Consider the following 13,906-nt stretch of genomic DNA (forward strand, 5'->3'; position numbering starts at 1 on the left):
TCTCACCAAGAGTGCACTAGGCTTTCCTTTTCAGCACATCCTCACCAGCATTTGTTGTTTATTGATTTATTAATGAAAGCCATTCTGACAGGAGTGAGGTGGTATCTCATTGTGGTTTTAATTTGTATCTCTCTGGTGGTTAGTGATGTTGAGCACCTTTTCACATGTCTATGGGCCCTCTATATGTCCTCCTTGAAGTGTTTATTCAGGTCCTTTGCCCATTTTTTAGTTGGATTGTTTGTCTTCCTGGTGTGGAGTAGTATAAGTTCTTTATATTTTTTGGAAATTAAACCCATGTCTGATGTGTCATTGGCAAATATGTTCTTCGATACAGTTCAATATTAATTTTGATAATGGTTTCTTTAATTTTGATAATGGTTTCTTTAACTGTGCAGAAGGTTTTTGACTTGATGTAGTCCCATGTGTTTATTTTTGCCTTTATTTCCCTTGCTCTAGGAGGTATATTGGCAAAAATATTGCTGTGTGGGATATCTGATATTTAACTGCCTATGTTTTCTGCTAGGAATTTTATGGTATCAGTACTTATGTGTAAGTCTTTTACCATTTTGAGTTTGTTTTGATTTATGCTGTAAGTTGGTGGTCTAGTTTCATTTTTTTTTTTTTTTTTGTATATACTAATTCAGTCCTCCCAACATCATTTATTGAAGAGACTATTTTTACTCCATTGTATGCTCGTGCCCTCATTGTCAAACATTAATTGACCATTAGAGACATGGGTTTATTTCTGGGCTCTCTATATTCTGTTCTTATGCCAATACTGGACTGTTTTGATCACAGCGGCCTTTTATTATAGTTTCATATCAGGTATTGTGACCCCCACAAATTTATTCCTCTTTATCAAGATCGCAGGGGCTATTTGGAGTTGTTTTTGGTTCCATATAAATTTGTGGAGTATTTGTTCTAAATCAGTGAGATATGCCATTGGTATTTTAATAATGATAGTGTTGACTCTGTAGATTTCTTTGGGTATGATGGACATTTTAATGATGTCCGTTGTTCCAATCCATGAACAGGACATATGCTTCCATTTATTTGTATCTTCCTCAATTTCTTTTTTCAGTGTTCTATAGTTTCCTGAGTATAGGTCTTTAACCTCTTTGGTTAAATGTATTCCTAGGTATTTTTCTTTTTGCTATAGTAAGTGGGATTTTTTTCCTTGTTTCTCTTTCTGATAGTTCATTGTTGTTATACAAAAATGCCATCAGTTTCTGAATACTGATTTTCTATCTGTTACTTTGCCAAATTTGTATTATGTATTTGTATTATGTTTGTATAATTTGTAGTATGTTTGTGTAATTTGTGGTATTTTTTTGGTGGAGCCTATAGGGTTTTCTGTGTATTCTATCATGTCTTCTGCAAATAATGACAGTTTTACTCCTCCTTCCCAATTTGGATGCCTTTTATTTCTTCTTGTCTGATCTCTATGGCTAGAACTTCCAATACTATGTTGAATAAGAGTGGTGAAAACAGACACCCTTGTCTTGTTCCTGATCTTTAAGGGAGAGATTTTAGTTTTTGCCCATTGACTATGATGTTGGCAGTAGGTTTCTTGTATATATCCTTTATTATGTTGAGGTATGCCCCCTTTATTCCCACTTTGCTGAGAATTTTTATCACAAATGGGTGCTGGGTTTTATCAAATGCTTTGTCAGCATCTATTGATATGATCATGTGTTTTTTTTTTGTCCTTCATTTTGTTTATATGGTGTATTACATTTATTGATTTGCAAATATTGTACCATCCTTGCAGCCCTGGGATGAATCCCACTTGATCTTGGTACTGCTGGATCTAGATGGCCAATATTTTGTTGAGGATTTTAGCATCTATGTACTTCAGAGATACTGGCCTGTAATTTTCTTTCTTTGTTTTGTCTATACCTGATTTTGGAATTAGGGTAATGCTGGACTTGTAAAAAGAGTTAGGGATTCTTCCTTGTTCTTGAATTTTTTAGAATAATTTGAGAAGAATAAGAGTTAGTTCATCTTTGAATGTTTGGTAAAATTCATCTGTGAAACCATCTGGTCGAGGGCTTTGTGTGCCAGTAGTTTTTTGATTACTGCTTCAATTTCACTAGTTGTTATTGGTCTGTTCAGGCTTTCTGTTTCTTGATTCAGTTTTGGAAGATAGTGTGTTCCTAGAAATTTTTCCATTTTGCCCAGTTTGTCCAATTTCTTGACATATCATTATTTATAGTAATTTCTTACAATCTTTTGTATTTCTGTGGTATCAGTTGTTACTTCTCTATCCTTGTTTCTGATTTTATTTATTTGGGTCCTCTCTCTATTTTTCTTAATGAACCTGGTTAAAGGCTTGTCAATTTTGTTTATCTTTTCAAAGAACCAGCTCCTGGATTCATTGGTCCTTTGAATTTTTTTTTTTTTTTTAAGCCTCTATGTCATTTGATTCTGCTTTGATTTTGATTATTTTCTTCCTTCTACTCACTCTGGGCTTTGTTTGTTGTTGTTCCTCTAGTTCTTCTAGATATAGGCTTAGGTTGTTTATTTGAGATTTTTCTCTCTTCTTTAGGTAGGACTGTATTGCTATGAACTTTCCTCTCAGGACTGCCTTTGCTGTGTCCTAGAAGTTTTGGGCTGTTCTGTGTTCACTGACATTTGTTTCCAACAACTTTTTGATTTCTTCCTTGATCTCATTTTTTAACCCATTCATTATTTAATAGCATGTTATTAAGTCTCCATGTATTTGAATGTTTTTGAGTGTTTTCCTTGAGGTTAGTTTCTAGGTTCAAGCCATTATGATCCAAAAAGATACTTGATATGATTTCAATTTTCTTGAATTTGTTGAGGTTTGTTTTGTGTCCTTTGAAAATGATCCATGTGCAATTGAAAAGGATGTATAGCCATGCATTTTATCCAGAGAAGTTTTAGGTTTACAGCAAAATTGAGAAGAAAGTACAGAGATTTCCCACATACTTCCTGCCCCACCCAACACACATGTAACATCCCTATTATCAGTATCATTCACTAGAATGGTACATTTTTTAAATTATTTTTATTTTTAATGTCTTATTGTTTATGCTTTTACAGTTGTCCTATTTTTCCCCTTTTGACCCCTCCACCCAGCCTATCACCCACTTCCATAGTCAATCCCCACATCATTGTCCATGAACATGGGTCCTTCATATATGTTCTTTTACTATTCTCTTCACCATTTTTCAATCAGTCCTCATCTACCCCTCCCCTCTTACAGCTGTCAGTCCGTTCCATGTTTCCATGCTTCTGGTTCTATTTTGCTCATTGGTTTATTTTTTTCATTAGATTAATATCATATGACCTCTCTTATAAGAGGAATCTAAGGTACATTTAAAAAAAAAAACAAATGAATGAACATTGACACATCAATGTGCCAATGTGTCAGTGTTGGCTCATCAGCCGAAGTCCCTAGTTTATTTTAGGGTTCATTCTTGTCATTGTACATTATATGGGTTTGGACAAATGTATAAAGACATATATCCATCATTAAATATCACATGAAGAATTTTCACTGTTCTGAAAATCTTCTGTGCTCTATTTATGACTCTCCCCTCTCACCCTGGAAACCACTGATCTTTTTATCTTCATAATTTTGCCTTTTCCAGAATTAATATAGTTGGAACCACATAGTATATTACCTTTTCAGATTGTAATGTACATTTAAGGTCTTTTCATGGCTTGATGGCTCATATCTTTTTAGTTTAGATGTACAAAGTTTATTTATACACTGTTTGGATATATATAGTTTGTTTATCCATTCACCTACTGAAGGACATCTTGGTTGCTTCCAAGTTTTGGCAGTTATGTATAAAGACACTGTAAACATCTGTGTGCAGGCTTATATGTGGACATAAGTTTTTAACTTTTTTGGGTAAATACCAAGGAGAGCAATTGCTGGATCATATGGTTAGAATGTGTTTAATTTTGTAAGAAATGGCTAAACTGTCTTCTCAAGTGGCTGGACCATTTTGTATTCCCACTGGGTGTTTCCATTGCTTCACACCCTCACCAGTGTTCAGTGTTGTCAGTCTTTCTCATGATTTTTGATGCTTTTAAAACTTATGAATGTATGCATGTATAATATTTATTTATGCTGTGATTTAAAAATGTACATTTATCGTGTTCCTTTAAGGTGTTTTTTTACAACTTGCTTGATTCTTTCAACACTTTGTTTCAGTTTATTTGTGTACAATATGGCCACCTATTTAAGGTGTTGTATAGTATTCCATTGTATTAATATACCATAGTTTTTAATCAATTTTCCTTCTGAAGGACTAATTATAAATATGAATATACTTCATATGTTATTAGCTATTTACATTTTATAACACTTTATTTATATCTGCTTTTCCTTTTTTGATTGAAATATTTGTTTCTTGATTTAAAAAATGATTCTTCCTATTTTCTAGATAGTATTTGTCAATTACATGTATTAAAAAACTTCCTAATCTGAGGTATTTTTGTTTCCTTTTTTAAGAGTTTTATTCAGATTGAATTTTTTTATTGTAATGTTCTCAAATTTAGAATTTTTTCTCTTTTTATTATTTTGTGTTTAAAGTTCTCTTTTACCCTAATATTATATAGATATATTCTTTTATATTTTAGTCTAAAAATTGCAAAGTTAATTCTTCATGTTAGGTCTTAATTCATTTGTCTGTGTGTATGTCACACATGTGTGTGCACACACATGCATGCAATATGGAGTAAAGATCTAGTTGTACCTTTTAACCATGCCTCACTAATTTCCAACTTCATTTTGTTCAATTGTCCATCATTTCCCCAGTGATATATATGGAAGGCCATCTCTATCATATACTAAGCTCGTATATATTTAATAGCCTGGAATAGATTTGCTTAGCTGCCATATAAGTATTTTAATATATGTTTAATTTTTCATGAGACTATCAAACAGCTTTTTATGGTGGCTGTGTAATTTTCCATTCCCACCAGCAGTGTGTGAAAATTTCAGTTGCTCTGCATTCTCTTCAGCATTTGGTATGATCGTTACCTATTTATAGATTTTTTAAAAATGTATTTATTTTTAATTCTTGACCAAGGATATGCTTATTGATTTTAGAGAGAGAGGCAGGCAGGGGACAGAGAGAGAGAGAGGAAGAGAGAAATGGATGTGAGAGAGAAACACTGATTTGTTTGCCTCCCTTATGTGCCTCAACAGGGGATGGAACCAGCAACCTTTTTGGTGTACAGGACAATGTTCCAACCAACTGAGTCACATGGCTAGGGCTCTTTATGGTGTCTCATTGTGGTTCATGCACTTGTTAGCCATATGTATTGTTTTTTTGATGATGTGTCCAAAATTTTTTGCATTCTTTTGTTGTTTTTTATTATTGTTGTTTTGAGAGTTCTTTATATATTCTGAATTCAAGTCCTTTGTCAGATATGTAATTTGCAAATATTTTCACTGTTTGCTTTGCTTTTCAGACTGTTAAAAATATCTTCCATAGAGTACAAATTTTAATTATGTTAAAGTTCAAGTTGCCATTTTTTCTTGTCTTTTATTTGTAATGATAAAGGTATTATGCCTATGAATTCCTTGCTTAACCCAAAGCTAAAAGGCCTTTTTCCTATGTTATGTTTTTAAATTTTATACTTTTATATTTTACAGTTTTAAATTTTACATTTATGCCTATGCATCATTCTTACTTAATTTTTGTAATAGGTGTATATTAAGAATAGGTAGATGTTTAGTTTTTTAAAATACAAAAGTTTAATTATTTTGAAACACTTGTTGAAAAAAACTACTTTTTCCCATTAATTGCCTTTGTACCTTTGCCAAAATCAATTTGCCATATTTGTGTGGGTCTATTTTGATACCATGCTCTTTACTACTTGTAGATATATAGTAAGTTGTAAAATTACATAGTATGAGCTTTCCATCTTTTTCTTTGTTTCAACTATTCTAATTCCTTCCTGTTTCCGTATATATTTTAAGTTCACTTATTGATATCTATAACATTTCTATATGGATAATGTTGAATTATAGGTCAGTTTGAGGAAAATTTTTATGCTAGTAATACTGGGTCTTCCAAAAGATGAATATGACATATCTCTCCATTTTTATGGATTTTCCTTTTATTTATTTCATCAATGTTTCATAGTTTTTATTATAAAAATCCTGCGTATATTTTGTTAGATTTATATCTAAGTATAAATCGTACTCCTTTTTAATTTCCCATTCTAAATGTTTATGTGCAGTGTGTAGAAGTATAATTGAATTTCACTGAATTTATATATTTATTTGGAAATAATTATAACCTTTAAGATATTTAAACATTTAATTAATTAATTTGGAACATTTCTCTTTTTATTTAGGTATACTGCCTTTTAAAAATGTTATTTAGTACTTTTTCTCCCAGTTCTTTGTGATCTTGTGGCAATTGCAAATAATATCATAATTAGATTTTATTTATAATAGTTTCTTATTGCATAGAAATACTATTATACTTTGTATTTTAATCTTGTTCTCAATAATATGCTAAATTCTGTCAGTCAGAGTTGTTCAACTGATATGTAATGTAAACCATATAAGTATATAATTTAAAATTTTGTGGTAGCCACATTCAAATGTTGAGGGAAAAGACAGGTGAAATTAATTCTAATAATACAGGGCCTGGTAGAAGTGACACCATTGATAGTAGTTGGTGGGGTATGGGAAAGTCTCACATGAGATGGACAAAAATTAGGACATTTCACCTAAATTGCCATATGATGTGCTTGAGTGTGATATTGTATGTTACAGAATTATATGCTTATGATTTTTAATAAACGATTTGGTATAGATTACCAGCTCATAAAAAGGGGTGTCATTTGTCCTGGACCCTGTATATTTAATAAAATATATGTATAAAATATTATCATTTTAACATGTAATCAATATATAAATTATGAATAAGATTAAAACTTTTTAAAAAGAATTTATTTATTTATTTTTAAACAGAGAGGAAGGGAAGGAAAAAGAGAAGGAGAGAAACATCAATGTGTGGTTGCCTCTCACATGCCCCCTACTAGGACCCGGCCCACAACCCAGGCCTTGCCCTGACTGGGAATCAAACTGGTGACCCTTTAGTTCGCAGGTCAGTGCTCAATCCACTGAGCCATACCAGCCAGGGCTATTAATGAGATATCTTATTCTTTTTATAGAATGTTACCAATTTTGGTATGTATTTTATACTCACAGATCTCAAACTGAATGATTAATTTTCAGTGGTAAAGTAAAATACAGTCTCCTAAAACAATGACATCCTACCTACACAACAATATTTAATCAAAATATTTTGTATTGCTTTAGTTTAAAATTTATAGTTAAATTAATTAAAATTAAATTAAAAATCCAGTTCCTCAGTTGCATTACCCACATTTTTTAAAACACCTTATAATTTTTTATTGCATTTTTCTACTACCATTTAGTCCCCTTATACTCCTTCCCCCTTGCAATCACCACATTGTTGTCCATGTCTATGAATCCTTTTCCCTTTTTGCTCAATATCTTCACCTCCTGCTCTCCCTCAACCTTAGCTATCATCTTGCTCTTGCAAGTGCTCAATATACACATGAAGCTAGTGGCTACCTATGTAGCTCTAACTGTTCTAAGATTTTTAAATTTTTATTTATAACATTTGGATTTATTTTAGTATTTTCTTTCCTTCTAGTGTCCTTGAGTATATTCTATTGTTCATTATTTATCCCAAATGGATGATTATTTTATTTTTACTTTCATGTTAATATAATCAACTCAAGAAGATTATAATTTTTTTCAAAGTACTGCCTTACATATACCTCATTGTCATTCAGTGTTATGTTTCTTCTAATTCCATTTTGATACCTTCTGTGACTCATGAATAATTTAAGGTGTGTTTTCAAATTTCTAAACATGTGACATGACAGTAATATTTTTACTATTTAATTTTACTGCATGCAGATAAATTAGTTGAAATGTAATAAGTATTCTTTGGTATTTGCTGAGATTTGATTTAGACCAGTTATGTTCTATTTATATTTGTAAGGTCAAGCTCTAAATTTATTTCATATTTTGACTTATTTTTAGTTAGTGTGGTCTATCAATTACTAAAAGATATCCTTTTACAATTCTCTACTAGAAATTTGTTATTTTGTCTATTTGCTTGTAATTTTAGGAATTCTTTAATATATTTGAGACTATATTTTTGAAAGCACATAGTTCAAAATTGTTCTTCACAGTGGTATCTATCTTCCTACCATCTATTTAGTTTTTTGTTTAGTATTTGCCAGATATACCTTTTTTCATTTCATTTCTTTTTAAAAAAATACTTTATTACTTGTGTTTTTTTGTTTACAGCATATTCTTTTTGGATGACATTTCCAGTTTACTTCCTCCAAAGCAGACCCTGTGACTCAGGTTCAGGTGTTGCTAGTTTTCTTGGAAAGAGAAGCCAGAGAAGCTTAAGTGAGAAAATGGAGGAAGTGGGAAAAAAGCCAAAAAAGTTTTTTAAAAAAGCAGATACCCTGAGTAGAGAACAGCGGGGTGGGGATGCTCAGTAACACTGAAGACCCCCTGAGAAACCTTTTCCTGGTTGCTGAGGAGGCAGGGTTCTACAAGTTCTAGAGGGTTACTCTGGACATGAACTCCCTCAGACATCCTGATCGATTCTCTGTGCAGTCAAAAAGCTTTCAAAAGCACTCAAGAAGAGACAACCAAGTGCTCTCAACAGGTAGATGGCGAGCTCTTAGGGTACAGACAGCCAACAGCAGCTTGAGAGGAACTTGGGTGGGAGGAAGGTTTGTGGGCCTAGGGATCAACAGTGCTTGGGTTTAATTTTGTAAATATATCTGAGAATCACTGTTTATCAGCTGTTGGTTTTTGTCATTTATTTGGATTTTTTTCCCCCTCACACTTTTATGCTGTTTATTACATTTTTCTTGGCTTCCTTTTTTCTTCTTTTCCTAATATGTACTATATGTATTGAAATTTGTTTATGCTAATTGATTCCCCCTCTACTGGCTTTGGAAATAAAAGAGTTTTTTGGTTTTTGTTTTTTGTATTGTATCTTTAATGGTTACCCTTAAAACTTGAATAAGAAATATTTGAACTAGAGTTATTTTTTATCTCAAACATTTTCAAGACAATCATGGAAGTTAGACTTACTTATTTGCAACCCCCAGTGGCCCTCTCACTATGTGGGTAATTGTACAATATTTTAATTTACACTTTGTCTTTATCACATACTATGTTTGATTGCTATTTTTATTCAGTCAATGTTTGCTTACTAATTTGTACAGTCACCATTGTTTCTCACATCCCACTCTTTCCACATGGGTTGAATTTCTTTTTTCATCAATTATGTCTTTTAGCACTCCTTTCAGGGAACATTTTTAAAGAGTAAATTCTCTTAGCCATTTTTGGGGACAAAATAGTTTATTTTTTTCTCACTCATAAATTGTTGGATGCAAATTCATGTGTGACAATTATTTTCTGTAAATATTTTCAATATATTGTTTCATTGTTGCATATCTTTTATTGTCTGTTGTCTATTAAATTTTTGTATCATTGTAGATAATCTATTTTTCCTTCTGTTGCCTTTTTAGATTTGCTTCTCTTTTTTAGTATTCTTTGGTTTCACAATAATGTATCTGAGTGTGGATTTATTAGAGTCATTAGACACACATCCTCAGTATGAGGACTTAGGTCTTTCATCATTTCTCAAAATTTTTCAGACATCTCCTTGAATATTTCCTCTTTCTATTCTTTTCTTTTGGACCTTACATTAGCCATGTAGAATTCCATATTTTATCTATTATGTCTTTTCATTGCTTCTTTTTATTTCCTTTCTTTGTGGTATCCACGCTTTTATTCTGTGCAATTTCCTCAGATTCTTACTTCAGTTTACAAGCTCTCTCAGCTATTTCTAATCTGTCATTTAAGTAATCTATTGAGTTTTAAAAAAGATTTTACTCATTTATTTTTAGAGAGAGTGGAAGGGAAGGAGAAAGAGAGGGAGAGAAACATCAGTGTGTGGTTGCCTTTCATGTGTCCCCTACTGGGAACCTGGACCACAACCCAGGGATGTGCCCTGACTGGGAATTGAACTGGTGACTCTTTGGTTTGCAGGCCAGCACTCAGTCCACTGAGCCACACCAGCCAGGGCTATTGAGTTTTTAAGGTCAATGTTTTATTTTTAAGTTGTAATTGGCTTATTTCAGATATCTTATTTCTAGCCTAAGAAAGTTGACATTTAGGTTATATGCATTTATTTCACATATTTTTGTTTACTTTCTGATTATTGTTTTACCATCTAAAGTTCTTGAGGTTCTAATAATGCTTAGTCTTTGACATGCTGAGGTGACTTCTTTTGTGTTTGGTAATTTTTCTTTGTGATCATATCTTTTAGGTAGGGCTTATACTTTCCATGAGAATACCTTGGGTCTGAGTTGTGGAAGAGTCTAGGTGCCCCAGGGCTACCTGTGGTTCATGATCAACTTTGTTTTAATTCTCAGCCTGGAGTTTTCCAGATCATGTGGTAATATCTGACCATGAAGAGCGTATATCTGGGTTTGTATCTGCAAGAGGGTTTTTTGTTTGTTTGTTTGTTTTGCCCAATCTTCCATGGTCCTTCTTGTTCCTTCCCTGTGTCTATTGGCATGTATTTTCCCCTCGTATTCTTTCCCTTGTATACTCTCCAAGGAGCTTGGTTTTATGAGTTAATTTCTTTCCTAACTTCCTCTTTTTTTTTTTTTGCATAAGGGATGACCTTACATTTGGTTATCATGTGGATACTAAAATCCAGTCTCTAAGGTGAACAAGATAAACTGCTCCCTACAGAGTATGTCCATGTACTATCATTTTGATCTGTAGTCTTTTTTATTTTTTGGCTTCCTGAGATTATCTGCTAATTGTTGAAAGCTCAGCTAAGCATTCAAAAGACTTTTTTGATTATCTTTTATCCACTATTTTTAAGGGATTTCACTGGGAGGGCTTTCAGACTTAGTCAGCCATGTTGCTAGAACTGGAAATCCTGCAGTAATTCTTTTGAAATAGATTTCAGAACACCTTTACAATCTTCAAACTAAATAATCTTATTAGTAAGTAACCATATATTATTACATGCCCAAGTTTGCAGATGTTCAAACAACACCTCCCAGGGACATAAAAACTCAATATTTGTGCATTGTTTCCTGTGTCTGAATAATCAATAATCCAGAATCATAACAAACAGAATAAACCCAACACATTTTAAGCTATTCTTTTGGCTGACCCAGGGTTTAGAGAATTCTTGTCCTTCTTTTTAATTTTTTTATACCCATTCTGAGATAATGTGACATGTGGCTGACAATGATTTAAATAGGACTTAATCTGGTTAGCAGAAAAAAATGTATAATTCTTCTAAAACTCTGAAATCCTGTATTTTCTATTTTTAATGGTAACTTGCACACCTGTGATACAGGAATGGAGTCTCAAGTGTGTGTTTAATTGTCTGAAATGACAAAAGAAGTCAAAAGCTGCTCATTACATCATACAAAATAATTATCATACAATTTTGTTTTAAAACAGTTCTTAAAATGATTAAAAAAGAAGAAAAAAATGAGTCATAAAAATTGGAAGTATCCAATTGTTAGTACTAAACATTTAGCATTGTGTAAGATGGTGTGATTTCCCTGGACTTCAAGAAGGTCTACAGAAGGGTCACTCGTGAGTAAGTGGGGTGCTGCCACCTAACCTCAGAAGTGCTATCCCTGGTGAGACAGACTTCCTGAGAGTTTCTTGTCAATTGGCCATGAAGAGACAAAGTAGAGAAATGGAGAAATAAGCATAAAGCTTCTTACTTTGAACAATAATATAATTTGGTAAAACACTAAGAAAGTAGGCTGTGTAAAATAAAGTCAAACTTGGATAAGGCCAGGTACAGTCCCAGAGGCTTCTTACCTTAAAATTACAGCACATTAGTACCTGGCATGGTTAAGAAAGCTATACAACTTACAGAATCCTTGAAGACAGCCGGGGACTGCTGAATTTATTTTTGTGTTCTTTCTGTCCATAAAAAATACTTCATGTACAGCAGCAATTTGTTAAATTTATTTAAATAAACGGAAAGGAATAATTGGGTAGAGGGAGTGCCCCATTGTACTTAAATGTTTTATAGCTCTTAGATCTTGCTACTCAATGTATGTCTTTATTTGTTCATATTTTTAAGAGTTGACTAATTATTCTATTTTACTATTACCCTAGATGTTACATTTTTTTGTTGTAACTAAGTGTGTCCTGCCAGCTACTCTTCTTTCACCTTTTACTCTTCCCATAATTATCTATAATGGGAAGAAATCTACCTATTGAAATTTTACTATTTTAAATAGATACCACCATCCACTTGGTAGGAGTGACCTGAATTGTAGATAGGGCATATTTTAAAACTCAATTCCATAACAGTGACAAATGTATCACATTGATTTAGAACTTGTTTCTTTATTTTAAGATGTGACCTTTATTTCAAGATAATATAAGGGAATAAGGACTGGCAGGTATGGCCTGAGCATTGACTCAATAATCTATACAAGGCTTTGTAATATGAAAACAATTTAGTCCCATATTCAAAGAGTGACACAGAGATTATTGATAGTGGCACCTCCCCATATTTATGGGACACCTGATAGTGTTCTCAGTTGTACAGGAGAGTGCTGGTTCTTCATTTACTGCCTTTCGGTGTGTTTCCTTTGAAGACTAATCAAAGTGATATGCATTTTAAGTTGCTTTTCCAATGAAGTGATGGCTTGGACATATCCAAACAATTTTGTCTTGTTTGTGGCCAATGACTGGCCAATGTTTCATATTGGCAGCATATAACAATGAAGAAGAGAGAAGATTTGTTTTGTTTTGTTTTCTTTTCTGTGAAGATAATTGCTTGCTAATCAATCAAGTTCCATCTTCAACCTTATTTTCACCACACTGCTCATGACTATATATATTTATGATGTATGTGCAGTTATTCATCCATTTATCTTTTAGTTATCTATTAATCTTACCCTGCAGTATAAGCAATATTTTATATTAGAATACAAATGTGATTGGACAATTAACTAGACAGTAAAAATAAGAAAAAAAGCGGATTGTATCTAAGGTCATTTAGAGAAACAGGAGAACTTAAACAGAAACTTGTGATTAGTTGGTTACTATAGCAGAGACTAAATTTGGCTCTGTATTTCATGAAGGATAATGCTCAATATAGGCTTGGCACAAAAACAATATAGAAAAGCCAGAGGGTTAGATGTTATTTATTGAATAGTAATTAGGGAGGCTACAAGTTATATTGGAAAGAAAATTACAAAGCAAATTGTTGAAGGAATCTATCATTTGGATCTCTGTGTGAGGGATATTAGATAACATGATAAACAATGCATTCAGTTATTTTTGGAACAGATGCAAAGTCCTTCCAAAAATGGAAGCTAGTATATATTGACTATGAAAGCTGATGTTATAACATGAAATTGTAATTCAGAGAAGGCATTTTTATAAAATCCAGGTTGATAAAGTTGATACATTTGTTTTTCATGACTAAACTTAATTCAGTGAAAAAGTTTTCTCTTGCTCCTTTAGTTCAGTTTTTAGATTTCTAATCAACTTCAGTATCAAAGTGAATTTATCATTAAATTATCTGACTAGACTAAGGGGAGAGCCTGTTGCACTGTTTATTAAAAAGAAGTTTGCATGCTTTAGACACCAGACATACAGATTGTTGTGAAATATTTAGACACAACTTTTATTCTTACCTATGCAGGTGGGCTGTGAGAATGTTTATAAATATGACTATTATTATTTCATAAAAATAATTAATCTCTTAACATGCTTGAACAAGCATTCAGAGAAGATCTTAGCATTCTGGACATATAACCCCCACCCCCTGTAAAA

Source organism: Pteronotus mesoamericanus, unplaced genomic scaffold (assembly GCF_021234165.1).
Source record: "Pteronotus mesoamericanus isolate MK-2021 breed Mesoamerican mustached bat unplaced genomic scaffold, CSHL_Meso_final scaffold_31, whole genome shotgun sequence".
Classification (NCBI taxonomy): domain Eukaryota; kingdom Metazoa; phylum Chordata; class Mammalia; order Chiroptera; family Mormoopidae; genus Pteronotus; species Pteronotus mesoamericanus.